General features: G+C 35.2%; 1 protein-coding gene and 1 long non-coding RNA gene across 4 annotated transcripts in view; one reads left to right on the top strand and one right to left on the bottom strand.

Moving 5' to 3' along the window:
* Positions 1-19667, bottom strand: part of grin3bb (glutamate receptor, ionotropic, N-methyl-D-aspartate 3Bb) — a 195793-nt gene that overhangs the window by 107796 nt on the left and 68330 nt on the right. The gene's annotated exons all lie outside the window — the stretch shown is intronic.
* Positions 14839-19667, top strand: part of LOC147834759 (uncharacterized) — a 436363-nt gene continuing 431534 nt past the window's right edge. The window contains exon 1 of the long non-coding RNA XR_015502488.1: positions 14839-14863. This is a non-coding gene — a long non-coding RNA (uncharacterized LOC147834759). The remainder of the gene's footprint in view (positions 14864-19667) is intronic.

Genomic DNA, 19667 nt, shown 5'->3' with positions numbered 1-19667 from the left:
AAAAATACAAGATGAGACTTTCCATGAGTCTGGAAAACATATTTTCTGTTGTAAATTAGTGAGGCTAACTTTTAAACTTGACCACATTTGCACAAAATCTGCCTTTTGTGTTGTTGTTCACGTTCAGTTTCTTGCTTTGCTGCTATGCATTGTGCTTTAAATTTTAACAGGACATGTTCTATGACTTTTCGCATTTGCCCCTTTCCCCCATGTTGCTGATAATTACTCAAAGTTATTTTATTAACTTGTGCATTACTTTACAATTCTGTTTATACACCAGCTACATACACATGGACTGCACAATTATTTCACTGTATCTATTAATTGTTATTATATATTTATTATGTTATATATATATATATATATATATATATATATATATATATATATATATATATATATATATATATAAATCATATAATTCTTTATTGTTTTGTCTATTTCTATACATTTCTGATTGCTGCTGTTGTTATTGCTTGTATCGTGTGTACTGCAATGACAGTAAAGTCTCTGTAGTCTTTACATCAGTGAATTGGTGTGTTTTTAACAGACCCAGGTCTCGAAATTGCGACCAATTTGGTCACATATGCGCCCTAAATTTTATTTATGCGACCTCAAAATATATTTGGAAGCATTTGTGCAAACAAAATGGTCACCACATGCACGGATTTGGGAGACATTCACGCAGAATGCATCTCTAAGCTCTTTGTCTGCACTTAAAAATCGAAACGCAGCGCTCAGGAATGGTTTAAAACAGTTGTCATGTCAACTTGCTGCTGTAAACAAAACCAATTACGTAATGCTTGCCCCGCCTTCACACTTTTCTTATTGGCCCACCACTGCTCTAGCACTGAAATATCAGCTGTCAATCACTCAGTCAATGCCTTCTGGCTAGGGATGACAGAGAGAGATACTACCGCGAAAAACTGTAAAGCACCAAAGATGAGAATGACGATAACACTGACAGATTTTTTTTTAGAAACCATGGCATCTAAAGTTACAAATAATGACACATCTTACTAGTGATCATGTGCTGAATGTTAATCCACCATCTACACTTTTCGAAGGGTGAATAAAAGACTTCCATTGGCTTCAAGTCCGCTATGAAAAGTCTGGAATTTTCAGGTAACTGTTTGCCACATCTAGTACGCGAGCTTCAGTTTAATCCTTCATATAATCGCCTGATGCTGTCCGCTGTGCAAGGGGCAGCTATATGTCAAATTTAACACCACGTACACCATCGCAAACGGGCTTGGCTTGCACTGAGTAAGCTAACATCGTTACTCATAAAAAGATCGGTATTGCTATTAACATGAAGTATGCATATAATAAGGTACAGTATATGTCAAAAGCATCAGTGCAATATCAGACACCTCCCGTGGCAACAGCAGAGTTATATCGTTAACAGATTCATTCATGTCAAGCAGTGCGTGCAGGGCTGGTGAGCGCTCCGTGTATGCTTTGCTCACTCAGTTATGTTATAAAAATGTACTTTCTTGTGGTAACGGGATTATGTTGAGACACATTTTCCTTACGCTTGCATAATATATATATATATATATATATATATATATATATATATATATATATATATATATATATATATATATATATATATATATATATATATATACATTTTGTTTTGTTTTTTTTTTGTTAGTTTGATTACTGTTGATTTCAAATGAAATAAATATGTTTGTATAAAACTTGTATTAACGGTGCTTATAATTAGTGGGTGCAACTAAATTCTGGCTGATGCGCCTACATTTTTAAAGTTAGGAGCACCGGTGCTACCAAGCAAAGAGGTTAATTTCGAGCCCTGAGACCGTTTTTTCATTTTTGTATACTACAATATGAAATAACAAAACTTACTAATTCTGTGATTTCTGAAAGATAAATAATATAAAATGAGTCAAGTTACTGTAAGCCAAGGGCCAGAAACCATTTTTATTTTATTCCTTACCTTTTGTAAATGTTTAAAATTAGGAATGCTTTTGCAGAAGACATGTCAGTGTTTGTTTTGATGCAAACTATTATTTTGTAATGTAAATATTTGAATGTTTAAGTATAATTTTGAGTGTTATATGCATATATATATATATATATATATATATATATATATATATATATATATATATATATATATATATATATATATATACTGTAATATACATACAAACAAACAAATAAATAAATAAATACATGTTTAAACGCATATGTTTGTGTAATTTTGTTCCTCTGTGGGGGCACCCCAGTAAATTTTCGCATATGGCACCCTTTTGGCCAGCAGCGGCCCTGTGGCCAGCATTGCATTGTCATCCTTTTAAACTCTCTGTATAATTTTAAAAATCATATTGACTACTTACAAAGCCCTGAATGGCTTAGCTTCCCAATATTTGAGTGAACTCCAGGTGTATTTCAGCCCCCGCACGTCCACTACATTCAATTAATTCTGAACAATGGATTATTCCTAGAATATCGAAATCAACTGTAGGTGGTAAATCCTTCTTATATCTAGCACCTAGACTTTGGAACAGCACAGTTCTTGAGGCAGACACTCTCTGTCAGATTAAATCTGGACTAACGACATATCTCTTTAAACTAGCATGCACATGAAAAACAAGCACATAACTTTTAATTTCAAGCCCTGTAAATAACTGTTAGGCTGCATGAATCAGTAAAAAAGCTTGGAACACTTCCCAAAAAGACACTGTAATTTAAGTGTCATGTACACTCATGTTAGTCTGTCTGTTTCTCCTTATCCCGAGGTTCACATAATCATGGATCCAGCCTGTATCCTTAGCAAATGGTTGCTATGGTCATCAATGATGAGCGAAGAGTGCAAGATTAATTGCTGTAAAGACCACGGTGACAGATGAATACCTACATTGATTCTCTTGGCTAATCTGAACAACCATCCAGTGACCTAGCTGAACCTGCACCTTCTCCATGATGTATGTTCATCATTCTCAAGCCCTCTGACCTCCACTATGCAGCTCTGCAATTTGTGCTTGGCCAGAAGAGAGAACTGGTCACCCGGGCTAAGCCTGGTTTCTTCCTAGGTTTGTACTTTCACATTTAGTCATTCAGAAGAGGATTTTGTCAAAAGTGACATACAATTGAGGACCTATTCAGCAATTTAACAAGAAGAGGCAATACACACAAGAATAGCTAATTATAAAAAGGAACATTTGAGAATTAAAGGGTCACGAAACACTAAAACACATCTTTTGAGATGCTGACAGACATTTATAGGTGCCACATTGCTAAAACACTATTAGGAAACACACAGTCAGAGTTATTAGCTCCCATGAATTATTAACCTCCTCTGTTTAATTCCCCCCCCCCACCCCCCCCCCCCAATTTCTGTTTAACGGAGAGAAGATTTTTTTAAACACATTTCCATAATAGTTTTAATAACTCATTACTAATAACAGATTTATTTTATCATTGTCATCATGACAGTATAAAATATTTTACTAAATATTTTTCAAGGCATTTCTTTACAGCTTAAAGTGACTTTTAAATGCTTAACTGGGATAACTGGGTTAACTAGGCAAGTTGGACTAATTAGGCAAGTTATTGTATAACAATGGTTTGTTCTGTAGACTACAGAAAAAAATAGCTTAAAGGGGCTAATAACTTTGACCTTTAAATGGTTTTTAAAAAATGAAAATGCTTTTATTCTTGCCGAAAAAAACAAATAAGATATTCTCCAGAAAAAAAAAAATATTCTGACTGCACACTGTATTTTGACGGTCCATGCGCAACGTGAAAAGAGCAGGGCGCAAAGGCTTTCAGGGCGTGTCAGAATCCACTTTTGCTAATATAAGGAGGGAAAAATCCGCTTTGTGCCGCGGTGCATGATCTAAAAGGGTTGAGCTTATTCTCTTAATGAATTATAGGTGTGTTTTGGGAATAAACCAATCAAAGTTTCGTCACCCATTCCCTTTAAGAGCCAGTTGCGTCGCACAGAAATCAATTACCTGTAAATAATTAATTTTGTTTGTTAAGCGCAAAGATTTGTTTTAAAACTATTTGTAAATTCAGTTCTAATTTCCAGCAAACTAATAAATGAACAATAATAACGAACCTTACAGTTATATCCAAATACACATGCTGTTCCCCATATGGTCTGAAACCTGACAGGTGGGCAAATCTAAGCTTGTTTTTACTAAAACAAAATATAAATATGGATATAATAAAAATTAATGCTAATAATGATAACATTATACAAAAGCAAATTGTTATATTGTTATGAATGAACTGAAAAAGCCTCCCGAGATGAAGTAGGCATGAAGGCAGTGGATTTTAAATTTATATAGGCTAGAAAATAATATGTTTTGTAATATTTTAATCCTTTATATTTATATCCTATATATATATATATATATTATATATATATATATATATATATATATATATATATACACACACACACATAATATTTTATTTATTTTGCATATGTAAAGATATTTGTGTATTGCTTTATATCTTGTGTGTATTAAGCAGTGAGGCGAAGCGAGGCGCTTAACTAACGCGCTCTGCGCTAGACTTTAGACTGGCTTTGTTTTGGTCTATTAAAAAATCTATTATAGTTTCTCAAAATAGCAATGTGCCAGCAATGCGCCTCAGAACGCCTTCCTTTTTAGACCAGAATGCCAATGGGTGCACATATGAGCGCAAATGAATTTGCTATTTAAACAGCGTGGCGCAAAACATCAAAACGACTCTTGCGCCAAGCTGAAACTAGCAAACAACTATTGTGTCGTGCCTTGCGCCACATTGCGCCAGGTGTATGATAGTGCCCAAAGTAAGTTTGTTTTATGAGAAAATTGGTGAAATCTAGAAAATGCGGGGCCAGTTCAAGTGGATTTTCATCTCTCTACAAATTTGGTAACTCATACCTTAGAAAAAATTAAAAAGTTACTAAGTTCATAGTAATTTCACTACAACCGTTCAGATGGCAAAGTTATATGGTATTCTCAGATCCATTGTAAATGCTGCTCTCCAAATCACTGTCTATCTCCCATGACTACGTGTTTATGTTGCTGGCGTGCAAATCAGCTGTTGTGCTCTTAATAAAACAACCCTTTTTTTATGTAAACTCTTCCCTCTTACCCCACTCCCACCTAAACAAAGCTGGGCTCACCCACTTTCCTGACTTGTATCAAACTAGAGGTGTAAAAACACTGTGACAGGGAGGTTTCCTGGCCCTTTAAAGCCTGATTTATACTTCTGCGTAAAGCGATCGACATGACCCACGGCACATGCAACAAGTGTAGCTGTGCATTAATACTTTTGCGCACTGTTTCTTTTGCTCTTGGTCCCACCCACACTCGTCAGCGCTAACAAGCCGACCAATCACAGAGCTTGCGCTACGCGTCATTGCGACGTGTAGTTACACTTTTTGGGGGGTGCGCGTCAGTGGCATCCATGCATAGGTCGCGCAGTAGCATACACGTACGCTTGACACAGAAGTATAAATTGGTCTGAAGTGCTAGAGTCAGGGGGTTAGAGAGAAAAAGGTTTCTAAGAGTGGTTTGTCAAGCCCACATACCTGTGAAGCTCACTTCATAAATGCACAATGTTTATTGTGATGTTAAGTTATTGTAAGAAAGTATCTGGTGTGCAAATGTGCATTCCTCCACAACTCTACACCCCTACATTACTGTATGCCTAATATGCTTGCATGTTCCACAGTCTGAAATATTGCTATGGCATTTTATCTCTTTTCTTCATTCATGTTAATCTGCTTTGCCAATTTCTACATTGTAACAAGTAATTTATTTCATTGTATAAAAATAAAGACACATTTATATAAATTTTTAAGAAAAATCAATTCTAGTATGCTTCTGTGTTGTCACTTCATGTCCAATGTCCTGAAGAAAAGCCAGTTGAATAGCATCGCCATAACTGTCTAAAACTCTAAACCTGTCTGTGAAGTCTGCCACTTCTAGAACCTGTTTGAACAAACAAAGGCAAGTTCATTAGCGACTGCCTTTCCAGTCAGAAAAGCGGATCAGTAGTGAATGCTATCTGCCCTCTGACGGCTGCAGCTGCAGAATCGAAACACGCTGAGATTAGTGTGTCTGTTCCACAGCTTTGAGAGGCCATCGTTCAGAGAACATTCGTCACAGGCCTGCAGAGCACCATAATAATAATGAAAATGAAAATCACACCTTTTTTCTGGCTTAAACAGTTTATGGCAAAACTTCACCAGTGGGGCATTATTAACTTCAAGCTATTCGTAATTATAAAAGTCTTATGAAAGCCATTTATCAACTTAACACATCAAATCCATGTGGATCAGGTGATAAAACAAAGCTGTTTTCATAAACAGATTTTTTTTTTTTTAGCACAGGAATCCACAAACATCAGACATAAAGATTAATTTTGAAGTCGTTCTAGTATTACTGTCAGAATTGTAAGGATGGTTTATACTTCTGAGTCAAGTGATCGGCGTGACCCATGGCGCATGCAAAGCGCATACCTGTGCATTCATACTTCACTTTCAGTTCCGAAAAGCAAGCTGGCAGTAGGCGTTTATATTCCTCTGTGTCGAGTTTCTTTGCTGGTGTTTTGTTTTTGCTTCCTTAATGTACAAGTAGTTCAAACTTGCTCATTTTGAGGCAGAAACCGGCAGACGTGCAACAACTTTAACCACAAAGCAACAGTCTCCATCCAGAGCTCCTTGTAAACAATCAACACTTGAAAACAGTCGCTCCAACGGACTCGTACGGCTCTTGGTGCCTCCCACACTCGTCAAAGCTTCCAAGCCGACCAATCACAGAGCTTGCGCAACACGTCTTTGCGACGTGTAGTTACATTTTTGAGAGGTGCGTGTCAGCGACGGCGACGGCCATGGCGAGGGCTATGCGTCCATGAGTAGGCTGCGCCGTAGCATATGCGTGCGCTTGACGCAGAAGTATAAATCACCCTTTAGCCACGAGGTGAGACCACAAGAATTGTCAGGCTCTAAAACAATAAAATTTCTTATCTATGAAGATCAGAAAACCAGTTTTTCAACCTGCTGTTTAACTGTTCCATTCACCCACCCTGAGCCCCCCTTCCTGACCTTTACTTTACCTTCTGAGCAGAGCAGATCACACACATTCCACACAGAAAGTCCAAGCTTTTGATATAGTGCATCTTGTAGCTCTATATTCATCTTTGGTATCATTTTTAATGTCTTTGTGTTTGTGGTGTGGTTGGTAAAGTAAAAAAAAACAAAAAAGAAAAACTTTAATAAGATCTTTCCCAGATGTTCCACCCCAGAGCAAATGGTTTACACCCTAAACTCACTTCCAGAGAGTCTTTGTGAAGCTTTTCTTATGGCTGTTTGTTCTGAGTTGAGTATTTAAGGAAAAGGTGCAAAAGAAGTCATTGGAATCTTGTAGGCAAGATACCCCGTTGCAGCATTGTATGTTTGAGCTTTTGCATCAGAGACTTATATGTTCCAATGTACTTCATCTATTCTTTTCTTCTAACTCTTGGATTTATCTTTAAGTAATTGATGTTATACATTTCTGAAATGGCCTTTTATTCTTTGATTTTGTAATAGGCTTGATACATTTTCATCTGGAAACTAGTGTTAAGTTGTGATTCATTCTGAAATCTTTTATATCCAGTAGATTACGTGGAGGCTGGTGCTACCTTGATCTATGCACATGATATTTAACCGAACTGCATGACACTGTATGGAGAAGTCGGCACATCAGTGCGGAGACTATTTGATTTCTGGTTATCGCTGATGTAGCAACTTGTATGGAAATGACTAAATTAACTACACTTTTAGTACAAGTGAGCTGGAGGCAACTGGACTAATTGGGTATTAGTTAACATCCTTTGACTAACTTCAGAAAGTCCTGTTCATGAGAATGTATGCATATCCTGGGGCGTGACAACTCTGTGCAGAATTGGGTCTCTAATGAGTGTATAACAGTATATATAAGTATAGGATCAGATGTAAATCAAAACTCTAAATTGAGTCATAAATGACAAATGTGATCTGTTCTTACAATAGGAAATACAGTCTAAATTTGTTGGTCACTTAAAATTGGAGTCAGATTAAATTTAGAGCTGAAAAACAAATCTAATCAATTCTAATAAATAATAGAATTATTTTAAGAAGCACTGGAAAAGGCATACATGCATTTAACCTTCGACCATGCTGTTAGTTTCATCGAGCTAAGATACTTAAACGTTACTTTAAAATTATTGTTTTTAGAAATTAGTCACTTAAATTACATTTGAAAAAAAAATGAACTAAGTAATTTATTGTTACATACCCATCCAAAATTACAGTAAAAAAAAAAACTATCCTTATAAAATGGAACGAAAATAAACGACACAAAAGAACTTTAGAAAACAGTTTTGCTCTTACACCAAGCTATTTGATATGAATTTAATTAAAAAGTGAATGCAGCTGACAAAGTCTATTTTCAAGGATAATGTTCTATATACATGAACCAAGACTTAAATTTCATCCCATAAGGGTGGTGATTTATCACAGAGTTTGCTGTCATGCAGTGAAAAATGACCAATTAATAATTTATGAGATTAAATGACACCCAAAAAATAACCTGTGGTGATGTACTACACCTAGATCGACAATCAAAGCAGCACATAAATGACAAATAGGACAGTGATATACTGGTGTTATAGAGTTCTAGCTAAATGGCAGCTCTCTGTTTGGTAGGTACAAAGAGGGAGCAAAAGACTGCTTGAATTAGGCTTCATCAATCCAATAAAACAACAAAAAAATTGTCTAAAATTATGATTAAGTGGTAAATTGTAAAGGGTACTTTCAGATTACTGTGATTATTAGATTACCATCTACTTTTTATTATTAAAATTTTGATTATTATTTATTCATTCATTTTCTTTTCAGTTTAGTCTTTTTATTAATCAGGGGTCACCACAGCGGAATGAACCGCCAATTTATCCAGCATGTTTTTACGCAGTGGATGCCCTTTCAGCTGCAACCAATAAATGGGAAACACCCAAATACACTCATTTACACACATACACTACGGACAATTTAGCTTACCCAATTCACCCATATTACATGTCTTTTAACTTGTGGAGGAAACCGGAGCACTCGGAGGAAACTTACACGAACACGGAAAGAACATGAATAGTGATTATTATGTAAATCATATTTATACACACAACATATTTATCAAAATAACCTCCACAGTGAGTCAGATTATCTTGTGTAATTCACCAATTCCAAAAAAAGTGGGGCATTTTGTAGCATGCAATAAAATGTGTGATTTGTTGATTGCTTTTAACTTTTATTTAATGGACAAAAGAACAAAGAAAAGCTTTCCAGTGTTTTCACTGATGATAATCGTAAATATGTTGTAAAAATGCACACATTTTTTTTTTAATGGCTGTAGCACAAACCAAAAAGTTACAGTTATCTAGTTTGGAAACAATCAACATAAAGCAAATGACCTGGTAGTTAGCACTGCACAACAATGATAAAGAAGAAAAAACACAATTAATGGAATTTTTTGTGATTCTCTGAACAACTCTGAAATTTTCACATAGTTGTTATAATCACCAGCAATCTAGCCTGTGCAGATCACTGGAAAATTTTGACTTACTACACATCTGCCACTGAACTGAACTGTATATTCCACCATGTATCTCACACACACCAGTTCCAGATCACCACTGATTGCAAACACACAGCTGAAACTCCACCTCACTTACGTGCACACACACTTTGCTGAGTCTTGTTAGCTGTAAGCAATTAAAAGCATATTCCTAATCTAGCCTTACCATGTATTTTTTATTTTTTTTTACTCTTGTTTGTTTTATTGTTCCTGTTATTTTGTTGTGATAGACAAAGCAAGGCTTCATAAAACACTGTCACTGAAACCAATGAAGCAAATGTGTCTCAGTAGATTACACAGACTTACGGCTGGGAACTGCTCATGAACTGATTACAAGGACTGTTTATACAACATACACACACCATTGCTGAGTCTTGTTATACTGTTTGTGAACATTTTTCCTTGCCTTGTCTTTCCAGTTTTGACCCTCACTCAGTTTTGTTTGCTTTACTCTTTATTCTTGTCTGCTGCCTTCCTTCTGACCACTCTCTTATTTGTTTACGAATTTGGATTGTCTGCATATAACCATTGGTCCTGTGTTAACTATTGCTTGCCTGACCATTCCTGCTAATAAAATCTGCATTTGCATCTGCACTATGTTGTCAGCGTCCATGTCCCATTACAGTACTATTGATGAGACAATCATGTTCACTATGTGATGTTATAACTGCCCCCTGCTGGTCATATCTTTCTTGTGTTAGACCCTGTAGTGCTGTGCCGCATTCTCAGTAGCCACATCTGTACATGCCAACATGCTAATCCATCATACTGAATGATTCATATATTACAAACCACCTTTTTTATCAACACAAAATAATTATTCCATCAAGGGAATTCAACATAAAGAGTACACATGAATTAAGTTGTCCAAATTAATAAATTTATTACAACCAAAACAATCAAACAAATCATGTCACAACTAAGAAAAAATAAAGAATCAAAAACTTGCGTTCTCCAACAAATATACAACACTAAACAACTAAACAACCCAACACTTAACGAAGCAGATCAAAGTAAGACTTAAGAAAAAATTAAACAAGAAAATAAAGCAAATAAAAGCTTGATGGCTGGCAGTGAAGACTCCTCTCTCTCCACTCAGTGTTGGTCCATATTTATAGCGATTTGCCACTAGCGCAACTCGTCGCAGTTGCGCAAAGACGGACTCTAGGAAACAGTGAGTGACGTCATGACACACACACACACACACACACACACACACACACACACACACACACACACACACACACACACACACACACACACACACACACACACACACACACAAGCACAGACAGGCAACAGCCATAACAAATATGTCCCTACAAGTATTATTTAAACACCATAGTGAAAGATTTAATTTTCACTAAGTTGGCTATGGGTCTGTATTGTCTAAACTATATCATTGTTACCTAAAATAAAAAAGCTTTTAACCAAACTCAAGCTTTTAGATTGTTTTCATGTCTTATATATACACATGCCTGTCCATATTCCCTAAATAAATTTGAGCCCTTTGAGAGTCATTTGAGGTCCTTCTTCCTTTCCTGAAACCTCCACTGATGAAATTGACTTTCCTTAGCCATCATGCAAAGCAAGCAAGACACTTGGACAGATTGAGACGATGACTTTTTCTTTCTCTCTTTTCTTAAATTTATTTCTCTTTTTTTTTGGATTGGGTGCACTCATCCCTCAATGCCAGCTCTGACATTCTGGAGATAAAAGAGATTTAATGGAAGATTCCACACCTTATTCTTCCACTTCTTTTCTCTTTTTTCTAATCAGAATGACTATGCTGAAGTGTAAATCCTTTGATATTCCCACAGACGCTGAACCCAGGGGTTCAAGGACAGAAGGCCGAGAAAAAGAAATAGAGATTTAAAGCTCTAAACGCAAATACTGGATCCACATAAAGCTGCAAACACAGCAGTGAAGAATAAAGAGTTTTGCTGGATTATAGACGAGGTGTGTGTCTGTGTGTTTGCTTGTGTGTTATTTTGGATTATGATAAGTGTTTTGGAAATCTCAGTCAGGACAACATGAATTGAAGAAAAAACATTGTTCAAGCGTTTTTAGTCTTGACACCAAAAGAGCACCAAGACCAAAAGAGCACAGCAGAAAAAAACAAAACAAAAACACGAAAATGATTTCATACATATTTAAACTACTGCCTTGTTTAAAACCATGAGCTTCCCATTTGTATGACATTTTACTGTAAGACATTAAAGTGTATATTATTTTAGACTAAAATAATCACAACATGCACAAAAATAAGATGATTTTAATTTTAAGCAATTAAATATGAAAAAAATGCCTGAGGAAACATCAAATTTCACACATACTGTACTCAGTCAAAAGTTTGGGGTCTTTTTTCTAGTTAACTGCTTTCTTATTGTATGTAGTTTTAAATGAAATGATTACTTCAGTCAGTGTTTTTTTATTGCATATTGCATCATGTGACTCAAGACAAGAGGAATGAAGCTTAATATTCAATTTTAAAATCACTGCAATAAATTGTTAAATTAAATTATCAACTTTTTATAACAGTTATTTTTTAGTGGAATAACGTCACAATTTTACAATTTGTACTGTATTTTTGATTAAATAAATGCAGCCTTGGTAAGCAGGATAAGCTTATTTTAAAACATTTAGAAATCCTATACTGACTTTAAACTTTTGACCAATAGTGAACATTTTTATATAAAAAAAAAATTACAGTATAATGAATATAAGAAAAAAACCATTGGAACATTTTTTGTTTGTTTTTGAACTAATTAAATAAAACTATTTAGGAATTCATTGCAATAAATAAATAAAATACTGATATCTATGTAATATGAATATTTTATATGCTTATTTTAAAAAATGTTGTTAGCAAGTTAGCTATTATTATTATTCATTCATTCATTTTCCTTTGGCTTAGTCCCTTTATTCATTAGGGGTTGTCAGGGGTTTTACACAGAGGATGCCCTTCCAGCTGCAACCCAGTACTGGGAAACACCCATACACTCTCAAATGCACTCACATAGATTCATTCATTTATTCATTTTCTTTTCGGCTCAGTCTCTTTATGAATCTGGGGTCACCACAGTGGAATGAACCGCCAACCTATCCAGCACGTTTTATGCACCGGATGTTCTCAACCCATCTCTGAGAAGCATCCACACACACTCATTCACACTCATACACTACGGCCAATTTAGTTTATTCAGTTCACCTATAGCACACGTCTTTGGACTGTGGGGCAAACCGAAGCACCCGGAGGAAACCCAAGCGAGCATGGGGAGAACATGGTGTGTTAAGGCGCATTGTTGGTGTGCTGCTGTTTTGAGGAACTGAAAGAGATCTCGCCATTGACCAACTGAAAGCTGGTCTAAAGTCCAGGGCTCAGCGTGTTAATTATGCACCTATGCAGGTCCAAAATGCTTACACATTGCTTAATACACACCGGATGTACAGCAATACAAAATATATATGAAAAAATAAATAAATAAAGGATTAAATTGTTACAAAAATTTAATTTTCTACATAAATATAAAAAGCACTAACTCCATGCCTTCTTCACCTCAGGGGACTTTTTCAGTTTATTCATGATAATCTTAATTTGTATAATGTTATTATTATTAGTGGTATCATTTATTATATTTGTATTTATGTTTGTTTAAATAAAAACAAGTTTAGATTTATCTATCTCTCGGGTTTTGGAGATATATGCATCACCATATAGGGTTTGGGAATAGGATCTGTGTTTAGACAAAACTCTAAAACTGTAAATTTTTTGACCACACTTCATTTTAAGAGTTCACACTTACATGTAGCTGATGATTGGTAATAAGCTAGTTTGGCATGCTGTCCCAGGAGAGAGCCCCGAGCTCATGAGGTCCTTGAGCCCCCTCCAGAGCGAGAGGGCAGTTTGAGCTCGGGTAGATCTCGAGAACCCCCCATCCCCTCCAGCTGCGTAAGGATTGCTAAGATGATGTGTTGCTTACAGAAATGAATTTGGTGCTAATTTGGTTTAGTCAATTTACTTAAGTCTTATGTTTTTGGGAGTGTGGGAGGAAACCGGAGGACCCAGGGAAAACCCACGCAAGCACGGGGAGAACAAGAACTCCACACAAAAATGGTGGATACCCGAGCCAGAGGCATTTTTTACTGTGAGGCCGCCGTGCTAGCCACTAGGCCGCCGTGCTTCCCTGTAGAAAAAAGGAGGAGAAAGGGTGAAAGGGGGGATTCTTCAAGACGAAGATGACTAAAGGTAAGATGTTTGGTTATTTATACTGGGTTAGGAATAGTCTGATTGGTGGTTCGTACATTAGCTTGACTCGGGGCCAGCCATGTCAATCATAAGCACCTGATCCTCTCGAAATTAGTTTATGAATAAACTTCACTTATTTGTTTGCTGGAAATTGCAACTGATTTTGAAATGGATTTTAAACTAATAAAATTAAATATGTAGGCTAATGGATGTCTTTAGTGGAGTGCATACAACATCGTTTCCTGACTCCACCAAAGTAAATGAAAAAGTATGTTGAAAACACACCCATAGCTTATTAAGAGAATAAGCACAACCCTGTTAGACCATGTGCCAGGGTGCAGAGCAGATTTTTCTATCCTTAATATAGCAAAAGTGGATTTGAACACGCCCTTAAGACTTTTTGTTTAGACTGTTAACAGTGCCCTATGTGAGAATGTGAGAGTGTATGGGTGTTTTCCATTACTGGGTTGCAGCTGGAGGAGCATCTCCTGCATAAAACATATGCCAGAATAGATTGCGTTTCATTCCGCTGTAGCGGCCCTGATAAATAAGGGACTAAGCCGAAGGAAAACGATGAATGAATCAAATTCTCATCTCAATACAATCTTTTACTTATTGTAATGACACCAAAAGTCTTTGCAATTAATTATTATAAAACTTGTGTGATTGTTTTGTGCATTTAAGCCTGCTAACCAAAAAACATATATTTACATACTTTTACTCTAAATTCAATTCATAACATCTAGTGTTTGAAATAACAAATTTTTGATTTAAAATCACTGAATGAAGCAATCATCCTATTTAATAGTATTCATTGGACCCTTTTCACAAGACTGTTATGACAGGTTTAATAGTCATCATAATTTTAAATCATTAAAAGTTCTTAGTATTTTAATTTTTTTTTAAACATATGAACATTTATATGCATTTTTGTATGTATTTTATCAAATTTGCATAAAAAAAATAAAAATAATAACAATTTCCACTTGTGTGAGGTGTTTCTAATGCATCGCCTAAGGGACTGAGAGTAAATTTGACGTTATTCTCTCCTCTGGCTGTCTCACACATTTTTTTTTTTTTTTTTTTTTTGCTTTTTCTGAAAGTTTTGATACACCATTGTCAAGTTTTTCTTTTAATATTTCAGCAAATGGATTGTCAAAAAGTTTACCCAACAATGATTACTTCTGCTGCTGAGAAACCCGGAAATGTAAAAGGGTCTACAGTTCTAAAACTTAGGTCAATTAGCATTGCATCATAAATATATTTCATGCTCACAAATTACCCAGAATGGCTTGAACTCAAACACTTCATATAATCCATCTTCATGTTTGACCCATCAATTTCTCTCAACTTTTCGTCTTTGCTGCCCTGTAGTGATAGATGATGTCTTCTCTTTAGTAATGTATACTGTATCTAGAGATTTTGCAAGTGGGCACACTCTGGCATCCAGTATGAATGAAACAGAAATAACATATCCGTCTATGCTCACACCTCTGTTTCAGAGTTCTCAACATCTACACTGTCTTGAAAAGTTTATTTCTAACCTTCTTCAGAAGATCTGCTTCTATATTTTATATGATCCTGAAAAGCTTGAGCAGCTGCTTCAGTGTGTGGCATCCAGGATCTTTTTTTGTCACGTATACAATACAAAAAATTATACTGTATAAGAATATTAATACTTTTCTCAATAGGTCATTTTTTTGTCTCTCAGTGGATATGAATTATTGTCATTAATATCTTTATCACAATAAATACCAGAAATTACTGGTTTATAATTTTAAGTCTACATTTACCTTTTCTAAGCAATCAAATAAGCTAAACTGAGTAAAAAACGAAGAAATATTTGGCTCTACAAAAAAGATAAAACAATAAGAGATCAAAACTGTCAAGCAATGACACTTGTGGATAAAGTTTCGTAAGCAGCATCTTTTATGAAACCCACACATAAAAAATGAAATAAAAAATGCATACCATTGCTGCAAATTGACAAAAACTAAACCAAAGGAATGAAATGTTTCATCATTCTCCAAATAAAAAGAATCAAAATACATTTCATCTTAACATTGCTTGATCACGGTTCATCCAAGTTAAAGAAACATCTTTAAAAGTTAAAAAAAAGTTTACTTAAAAAAAGAAGTTTCATTTTAAATAGCCCTCTTTCCAAACAATAACAATCAAACTGGCTAAAACAGAAGCCAGTTTACAAGTCAATCAGAGCCAATTAACAACAAACTAATATTTGACTCATTAACCTGGAAAGATAAGGAGGATTCTAGAGCCAGAAAGTCCCAAAAACAATCTTATGCTAGAATGGTTTCTGTCAGTGATGCTGCTAATTCAGGGTGAAGGTTAATGACCACAGAGGTTTAACAAAACAAGCCGTCACTGAAGTGTGTTAATGTGCTCCAGTGGAGGAAAATATTTACATGACAAGAGAAAGTTTGGACTGGAAAACATATAATTTGAATATTCCAGCATACCAAGGTCAACTATAGATACAGCAATTGTTCATGATAATACTTATCTCTTTTAAAGGTTTGTTTAAACTTCCTGTTTCTTATTTCAGTTAGCCATTCTTTATGTTATTTTTTTATTTTAAATTAGGACATAGCTAATCATTATGAGCACTTGACTTTTCATTGTTACCATGTATAGTACACAGAAAGTCCCATTTTGCTAGCACGAGTCAAACGAGCCAATACCCAGGTCCCTACAATGTGCTGATGTAGAGATATTGCTGTTTTTAAATGGTTGCTTATATTATATTGATAATATAATGTTTATTAATTGTAAAAGAGATACATGCAAAAATGGTCTGATTTATCAGTAAAAAAAAAAGACTTTTTGTAAAAATGACTTGCCAAATCATTAAAAAATATGGAGTTTAAGTCATGGAGTTTTATAGAAAGTCATGGGGCTTTATTTTGACGATCCATGCACAAAGTCCAAAGCGCAGGGCGCAAATGCATTAAGAGCGTGTCGGAATCCACTTTTGCTATTTTAAGGACGGAAAAATCCACTTTGTACTACGACGCATGATTTTACAGGGTTGAGCTTATTCTGTTGAGTTATAGGTGTGTTTTGAAAATAAACCAATTAGAGTCTCATCTCACATTCCCTTTAAGAGTCAGTTGTGCCGCGCCATAGCGCATTGGCTATTTACATGGGGGACTTTGTAAGTGAAAAAACTGAATACTTCACTTAAGAGAAAACAGTTAAACAGAGCATCTATAGAACGAGAATTAGAGATGAGCCTCCTCATTTTTTACTTTTGCTTTCACTCTTATGGATAGGGAAACGTGTTGTACGCACAGCCTACATAATTAATTTCGTTTGTTAAGTGCAAAGATTTGTTTCAAAACTATTTCTAAATTCAGTTCTAATTTCCAGCAAACTAATAAATAAATAATAATAATGAAGTGTGGTCAAAAAACTTATATCCAAACACACATGCTATGCCCAATGTGGTCTAAAACCTGACAGGTAGAAAAATCTAAGCTCTTTAAATAAAACAAATATAAATATGCATATAATAAATAAAACTGCTACTAATAATAACATTATACAAAAGCAAATTGTTATGAATAAACGGAACCCCCCCCTAGAAAAAGAAGTCATGAAATTATGTTTTTTATATTTATGTAGGCTAATAATCATTTTTGTAATATTTAAATTGTTTAATTCTTTTTCGTTTGTAAAGATTTTTTCTTTATTGCTGTACATCCTGTGTGTAATAAGCAATGTGTAAGCGAGGCGCACAACTAATGCACTCTGCGCTGGACATTAGACCAGGTTTGATCTGATCTATTGAACCGTTCCTCAAAATAGCAACGCGCCAGCAATACGCCTCAACACGCCTCCGTTTTTAGACCGGAACGCCTATGGGCGCACATATGAGAACAAATGCATTTGCTATTTAAACAGTGTGGCGCAAAACATCAAAACGACTCTTGCGCCAAGCTAAAACTAGCAAACAACAATTGCGTCGCGCCTTGCAGGTGTGTGATAGGACCCATATAGTTTTTTAAAAAAATTATGCATAGAAATTATGGTAAGTCTGATAAACCTGAAAAGATATAGCAACAAAATTGAATCCAGAACACAGCTTTTGGCCAATTTGGGGCTTGTATAATTTTTGTACATGCCCGCACTATTAAAATGTAATATTTAACATTTTTTTTTATTATTAAAAAACAACAAGCCTAATTGGCATGAGGATAAATAGCAACAATCTTGAATGCAGAAGGCACGTTTTTACCAAATTTGGGCCTTAAGCATGAACAGCCTAGGAGGAGATAAATTCGGTTTTTAGGACAGAGTACAATAACAGTATGTTGGATTTTCAAGCCAACCTAATAAAATCATGTGAGTTTTATTGTGATTTTAAAGCGTAAAAGTGGTCATAAACAGCAGCTTTTTTATCTAATTATTTTACCTTTTTTTTGGGCCAATTTTAGAAAATGCTGAAAGGTCTTCTTAAAATGCTATCAAGATGTTTGCATCAAAAGCATAAACTTCCAAGTAAAGTAAATTTTGAAGTAAATGCCTACTGCTACCTCATCGAAACACACCATTTAAATAAAAGTAGCAGATTGCTGACTCAGAAGGAAATTGACACTGGTAAACAAAGTGGTCATCATAATAAAGTTTATTTACTCATTCCTAATATTACAATATTACAATCATAAGGAATGTTCTGCAAAAACTTCACAACATGATACTGCACAGCCTCTTATTGTCTTTGACTGTTTGCTGTAATAGACCCTTTTCGCATTTTCGGGTTTCTCAATAAGGCGCCATGGTTGGGTAATCCTGGAGCACAGTGAATAGGAGAGTCCAAAAAACATTCAATTCAATTCAATTCAATTCAATTCAATTCAATTCAATTCAATTCATTCATTCATTCATTCATTCATTCATTCATTCATGCATTCATTCATTCATTCATTCATTCATTCATTCATTCATTCATTCATTTTCTTTTTATTTTATTCCCTTTATTTATTTGGGGTTGCCACAGCGGAATAAGCTGCCAACTTAGCCAGCATATGTTTCAAGCAGTGGATGCCCTTCCAGCTGCAACCCATCACAGGGAAACATACACACACGTTCACACACATACAATACAGACAATTAAACCTATCCAATTCACCTATACCACATGTGCACCCAGAGGAAACCCACACAAACCCAGGGAGAACATGCAAACTCCACACAGAAACGCCAACTGACCCAACCAAGGCTCAAACCAGCGACCTTCTTGCTGTGAATCTACCGTGCAGCCCAAATAATTTTTTGACAATCCAATTTGCTGAAATAATAAAAGAAAAACTTGATGATGGTGTTATCAAGACTTCAGAAAAAAGAAAAAATAGTGTAAGACTTATGGTGGCAGCCAGAGGAAAGAATAACATCAAATTTATTCTTGCCCCCTTAGGCGATGCATTAGAAACAGTTTTTTTGTAATTTGACACAAAGATGATATAATTCATTCATAAATGCATATAAATGTTCATGCTTTAAAAAAAATCTAAATATTAAAAAAATTAAAGGATTTAAAATGACGATGACCGTTAAACAAGTCATAACATTCTATTGAAAAGGGTTCATATACACTACAGCTAGATAACATATCAACAAACCTAAGGTTGGGTTTAAATTTTTTTTTTTTTTTAAATAACCCCAACTGTTGGGTTTGTTCATGTTTTCCCCTACTGTATGTTGAACAAAAGCTAAAAAAATCAATAAAATAAAAAAACGAAGAGAGATAGCTCATGAGACTAAAACAGTTC

This window comes from Danio rerio, chromosome 11 (genome assembly GCF_052040795.2).
Source record: "Danio rerio strain M-AB ecotype USA chromosome 11, GRCz13ab, whole genome shotgun sequence".
Classification (NCBI taxonomy): domain Eukaryota; kingdom Metazoa; phylum Chordata; class Actinopteri; order Cypriniformes; family Danionidae; genus Danio; species Danio rerio.
This window is presented reverse-complemented; position numbering and strand designations above follow the sequence as displayed.